At 39.0% G+C, this 7014-nt stretch overlaps 1 pseudogene; it reads left to right on the plus strand.

The window, feature by feature from the left end:
• Positions 1-6490: 6490 nt before the first annotated feature.
• Positions 6491-6792, plus strand: LOC128043898 (non-histone chromosomal protein HMG-14-like; annotated as a pseudogene).
• Positions 6793-7014: the final 222 nt, after the last annotated feature.

Here is a 7014-nt window from a genome sequence, read left to right on the forward strand (position 1 = left end):
TTCCTTCCAAAGAAATCCCAGGGCTGATCTCCTTCAGAATGGACTGGTTGGATCTCTTTGCAGTCCAAGGGACTCTCAAGAGTCTTGTTCAACACCACAGTTCAAAAGCATCAATTCTTCAGTGCTCAGCCTTCTTCACAGGCCAACTCTCACATCCATACATGACCACAGGAAAAACCATAGCCTTGACTAGATGGACCTTATTTGGCAAAGTAATGTCTCTGCTTTTAAATATACTACCTAGGTTGCTCATAACTTTTCCTCCAAGGAGTAAGGGTCTTTTAATTTCATGGCTGCAGTCACCATCTGCAGTGATTTTAGAGCCCCCAAAAATAAAGTCTGACACTGTTTCCACTGTTTCCCCATCTATTTTCCATGAAGTGATGGGAGCAAATTAAATATTCCTTTTGGTACCAAAATAACTTGAAATCACTGATAAAATGCAACAAATATCCTCAAGAGTGCATAGCTGAGATAGAAGAAAGATATAAAGATAAAAAAAATAACAGAGTCTGAAATCAGCAAAGTAAACAAAATGTGAGATAAAATCTTTCTTACATTTTTGTGCTTATACCAAAAATTCAGTGTCTTGGTTTTTAAGTCTTCAGGAGAGGAAAAAAAAAGAACATTGATTTTACACCAGGAGAAACCTCAATTAAGACCTCTTCAAAAAGTTAGGGACTTCATCTCCATGAAAAAACGAAACAAAACTGTGATTAAAAAAAAAAATGCCTTCACAGTGTTTGAAGTTTGATTTTCAATAACTTTCAAAGTCTGGGAAAACTCAAATAGACTATTATTTTAATGTGTTTTTATGCTAATATTACCCTGTTAAGTCGCTTCAGTCGTGTCCGACTCTGTGTGACCCCATACATGGCAGCCCACCAGGCTCCCCCATCTCTGGGATTCTCCAGGCAAGAACACTGGCGTGGGTTGCCATTTCCTTCAATGCATGAAAGTGAAAAGTGAAAGTGAAGTTGCTCAGTCGTGTCCAACTCCTAGTGACCCCATGGACTGCAGCCTACCAGGCTCCTCTGTCCATGGGATTTTCCAGGCAAGAGTACTGGAGTGGGTTGTCGTTGCCTTCTCCTAATATTACCCTAGATTACCTAATACTCAAATTATGATCTACAAACACCCAGAAACCTCCAGATCACCTGGAAATTGCCTAGAAATATAGAAACTCTCACTCTTTCCCAGGCCTACCATCGGATTCTTTTGTGTTATTAACAAGATCCTAAGATGATTTGCCAGAGAAGGCAATGGCAACCCACTCCAGTACTCTTGCCTGGAAAATCCCATGGACGGAGGGTTCTGGTGGGCTGCAGTCCATGGTGTCGCTAGGAGTCGGACACGACTGAGCGACTTCACTTTCACTTTTCACTTTCATGCATTGGAGAAGGAAATGGCAACCTACCCCAGTGTTCTTGCCTGGAGAATCCCAGGGACGGGGGAGCCTGGTGGGCTGCCATCTATGGGATCGCGCGGATCGCGCGGAGTCGGACACGACTGAAGCGACTTAGCAGCAGCAAGATGATTTGCATTCATATTGCCTTGGTTTCTCTCTCCTGATGTAACAAACTTAGCAGAGCAAAAAAAGAAAAAATGATGTAACCACAACTTACTGGAAATAAACCCAAATGTATTATCTTATTGGAGACCAGAAGTTCTAATATCAAGGAATTGGAAGTCTACATGCCTTCTGGAAACTCTAGGTGAGAATCGTTCCTCTTGCCTTTCTAGTCTCCTAGAGGCTGCCTACATTTCTTTTCTTGTTTCCTCTTCTCCCTCTTCAGAGTCACAGTGTGACATTTAAAATCTCTCTCCTTTTCCATCTGTTTTTCCACTCTATTTCTAGCACAACATCTCCTTCACTTACTATGACCCTCCTGCCTCCCTCTTATAAGAATTTTTGTAATTACATTGGACCTACATGCATAATCCAATGTTATTAATTAAACCCCATTTGCAGAGCCCCTTTGGCAAAAAAGGTAACACATACTCAAGTCCTGGGAATTAAGACATGAGGATTTTTGAAAGGCTTTTATTTTGTCTATCACACAAGGTAAAAACTGAGAGATATTGGCTTAGAAAGCCTAAAAGAAGCAAATGCAAATACTCTCTAAAGAAACTTAAGCTCAACCTAGCTACCATGGGGTTTTCACTGAATGGAATCAGCTGAATAAGAGCCGAGCCCCAAAACAGAAATTCTAAATTGATTGAAACAATACAGCATGTGGGAGAGTGCACAGAAAGAACGAACAACAGAGAACAAAATGCAATATTAGGACTGCAGATACTTGCAGCACTTTCACAGCATCATCTTTTAGGATTTGAAACAGCTCATTCTGTAATCAGACTACATACCAAGGTTGGTAGCTAACTATTCAGTCACAATAATAGAAGCCAGACACAGTTGAATATGTTTGTAGGACTGCAAGAAATAATTTAAATCTGGAATTATATAATTAGCTAGGACTTTAAGTCAAGTGGACCTTAGGAAGCACCACTACAAACAGAGTTAGTGGAGGTGATGGAATTACAGTTGAGCCGTTTCAAATCCTAAAAGATGATGCTGTGAAAGAGCTAAACTCAATATGCCAGCAAATTTGGAAAACTCAGCAGTGGCCACAGGAAGGGAAAAAGTCAGTTTTCATTCCAGTCCCAAAGAAAGGCAATGCCAAAGAATTATCAAACTACTGCACAATTGCACTCATCTCACAGGCTAGTAAAATAATGCTCAAAATTCTCCAAGCCAGGCTTCCACAGTACATGAACTGTGAACTTCCAGATGTTCAAGGATTTAGAAAAGGCAGAGGAACCAGAGATCAAATTGCCAACATCTACTGGATCATTGAGAAAGCAAGAGAGTTCCAGGAAAACAGCTAATTTTGCTTTATTGACTGCACCAAAGCCTTTGACTGAGTAGATCACAACAAATTGTAGAAAATTCTTCAAGAGATGGGAATACCAGACCACCTGACCTGTCTCCTGAGAACTCTGTATGCAGGTCAGGAAGCAACAGTTAGAACTGGACATGGAATGACAGACTGGTTCCAAATAGGAAAAGGAATATATCAAGGCTGTATATTCTCATCCTGCTTATTTAACTTATATTCAGAGTACATCATACAAAATGCTGGGCTGTATGAAGCATAAGCTGGAACTAAGATTGCCGGGAGAAATATCAATAACCTCAGATATGCAGATGACACCACACTTATAGCAGAAAGCGAAGAACTAAAGAGCCTCTTGATGAAAGTGAAAGAAGAGAGTGAAAATGTTGGCTTAAAACTCAACATTCAGAAAACTAAGGTCATGACAACCAGTCCCTTCACTTCATGCAAATAGATGGGGAAACAATGGAAACAGCGAGAGACTTTATTTTGGGGGTCTCCAAAATCACGGCTGCAACCATGAAATTAAAAGACACTTGCTCCTTGGAAGAAAAGCTATGACCAACCTAAACAGCATATTAAAAAGCAGAGATTACTTTACCAACAAATGTCTGCCTTGTCAAAGCTATGGTTTTCCAGTAGTCATTTATGAGTATGAGAGTTGGACCATAAAGAAAGCTGAATGCTGAAGAATTTATGCTTTTTTACTACGGTGCGGGAGAAGATTCTTGAGAGTCCCTTGGACAGCAAGGAGATCAAACCAGTCAATCCTAAAGAGAATCAGTCCTCAATATTCATTGGAAAGACTGATGCTGAAGCTGAAACTCCAATACCTTGACCAACTGATGTGAAGAACTGCCTCATTGGAAAAGACCCTGATACTGGGAAAGATTGAAGGCAGGAGGAGAACGGGATGACAGAGGGTGAGATGGTTGGATGGCATCACCGACGTGATGGACATGAGTTTGAGTAGGCTCTGGGAGTTGGTGATGGAGATGGAAGCCTGGTGTGCTGCAGTCCATGGGGTCGCAAAGAGTCAGACATGACTGAGTGACTTAACTGAACTGAACTAGAGTTAAGTAAATCTTTCAATATAATATCACATATTTCACAAGGGAATATATATATGTAATAAACTATTTGAAATGTAGATAGACCCGACCAGCTGAGATAAGCAGTCATATGCCAAAATAAATTTTGAAGAGTAGACAAGCGAGTGACAATTTTCCACACCCCTCCATTCTATTATGACATCTGAGTTTATATAAGTCTAAAAATATCATACTTTATAAGTGTGAGTTGCCTTTATTATTCTATACCAATCTCATATGCAGTTGTCTCTCACTCATGAAAGTGAAGTCAAATTTAGAAGAGCTTTAAAAGCTCATGTGGCACTTCCGGTATGGTCTGTGTATTGCTGCTAGTCAATGAACTATTTGTTAGAATCATGACTATATGATACAAAAGTTAGAGATGTTCTGAAACTGTTTATAACAATTTAACATTGCTGCACCACTCAAAACATGATCAGGGACCTCAGTCTCTGAATAAGAAACAGATTCATTTTGGAGTTGATGATGTTTTGTGATAAACTATATTATATATGAATTGAGCAGTATTTGTGTGATATTTTAAGATTCATCTGTTAATGAAATTCAGAGGTATGGAAAATATGAAGATGCTTAAGCATTTAGTTATCTACATTACTTATTCTTTTATAAACATTTTTTTTAATCAAGCTTTTAAAAACATAATTTTATTGTTGTTGCTCAGTTGTTGATTCATGTCTGACTCATTTGTGATCCCATGGACCATAGCTCACCAGGCTCCTCTGTCTATGGGGTTTCCCAGGCAAGAATATTGGGGTGAGTTGCCATTTTTCTTCTCCAGGGTATCTTCCTGACCCAGGGATCAAACCCTATGCCTCCTGCATTGGCAGGTGGATTCTTCACTGCTGAGCCACCAGGGAAGCCCATATAGTTTTATAGTATTAGCTGAATTAGGAAAGTATAATTTATGCTATTTATTTTTCCCTCTAATTTTAATATAGTGAAACAAATTTGTTACTGTTTGAGAAGAATTTTTACGAATTCTCTTGTTTGAAGCAGTAGTTGTAAGCCTAATAACAATGACACAAATGATTCTAAACAAAACCAAACCGCTAATACTAACATGACAGTGACTGAACAACAACAATGATCATACAAATACTGACTTTACTTTTATAGGCATGATTCATAATGAGGTGCTAGAATAACAGTGTGCTATTTGTGAGGGATGCACTGGGTAATGAAGCAAAGATTCTATTACAGTTTAAGTAGCAATTATATACAAAATATAGAAGAACACATTCAATCATATATATATTGATGTTCAATAATTCAAATATAAATAGATTCATATAAGAGAGCTTCTTAATGTGAATTAACACATCATGTTGAAGACTAAAGGGCCCTATACAATTGCTGAAGTGTTAGTGAAAACTGTGTCAAAGATGTGCAACTATGAATGCTGGGTAATTTGATGGCAATGAAGGCAAGTCAAGAATCAGTTAAGTGTTTAATCCTGACATTTTAAGGAAATAGTTAACAATATGGAACACCAAATCTTAGAACAACATAAAACTTTCAAAGTATTTTGCATTTCACACAAAATGCCTAGATATTTTTAAAACAGCAGTTTTTTTTTTTTAATGTGTTGAAGGTAAAAAAAATGATTCCTTTCTTTAGCTTCATTGTTGTGAAATAGAGCCCTAACATAACATATGCATCTGAAGGGCATAACACTGTAGTAGCACATTGTGTGAGACCTTATTCCAATGACTCAGCTACAACAGAGTAAAATATTATAGGTTAGTTGTTCAGTGTATCAGTTATCTGATGTTCTTAACAAATCACCCAGAACTTGATGGCTTAAAAAGTCAAACATTAATTTTCACACCATTTCCATTGCTAAGGAATGTGGGACATCTGAGTAGGTTGTCTGGTTGAGGTTGGTTCATGAGGTTCTAGTCAAGCTGTTGACCAGAGCTGCAACCATCTGAAGACTCAGATGAAGCTGAAAGATCAGCTTCCAAAAACTCACATGGCTGTTGGAAGGCCTCAGTTGTCACTAGCTTTGGCCATCTGATTGCCCTGGTGGTGTCTTCATAGAGGCTAATAGGGCGAGTGATCCAAAAAAGAATGAGAGAAGGTGAGCACCCTCCAGACAGAAGTTGCAGTCTTAAATAGTTTTACTTTAATGTAATTACATACCTTCATATCACCACATGCTGTTGGACACACAGATCAACTCTGGCATAAATGGAACTACACAAGAAGACAATACCAGGAGGTGTGGTTCACTCTGGGCCATCATGGAGGTTGGCCACCACACCCAGATTAAAAATTTACATAAATGTAAATTATACACTGCTTCCTTCAACTGAGTAATATTGCCTCAAAACGCAAAATAAAACAATAAATATAAAACAGAACCTTCAGCTTCACTAAATAGTATTGTTAGTGTTTTAGTAAGAAATGTGGGGAAGGAGCTGCAGTGGCCAGGCAGTCCAGCTTCACGAAGGCTCTTGGCCACTGCGGCCTGCAGGGACGATGCCCAAGAGCAAGGTCAGATGCTCTGAGGGCCTGGTGAAGGAGGAGCCCAGGAGAAGATCCCGAGGTTGTCAGCTAAACAGGCTCCTGAAAAAGTGGAAACAAAGCTAAGGAAGGTGGCAGAAAAGGATAAATCTTCAGACAAAAAAGTGCAAACAAAGGGAGAAAGAGGAGCAAAGTGAAACAGGTGGAAGGAGCCAATCAAGAGACTAAAGACTTACCTGCAGAAAACAGGAGAGATTAAAAATGAGGAGAGTCCAGCCCCCGATGAAGCAAGGGAGAAAGAAGCCAAGTCTGATTAATATCACACACCCAATCTTATCAGTGGCTCCTGTCTCCCTTCTTGTACAACCCAGAGGAATATTTTTGTCAACTGTTTTGTAAATGTAAGATTTTTAGTAGCTCTAGAAACATTTTTAAAAAGGAGGGAATCCCAATACCCCCCTCCTTTTTTTTTTTTGAGGTGAAATCGTTTAATTTACTTTTTTTTTTTTTTTGGTACAATAGTGGGATATTGAATATGA

Source organism: Budorcas taxicolor, chromosome 2 (genome assembly GCF_023091745.1).
Source record: "Budorcas taxicolor isolate Tak-1 chromosome 2, Takin1.1, whole genome shotgun sequence".
Taxonomy (NCBI): Eukaryota; Metazoa; Chordata; class Mammalia; order Artiodactyla; family Bovidae; genus Budorcas; species Budorcas taxicolor.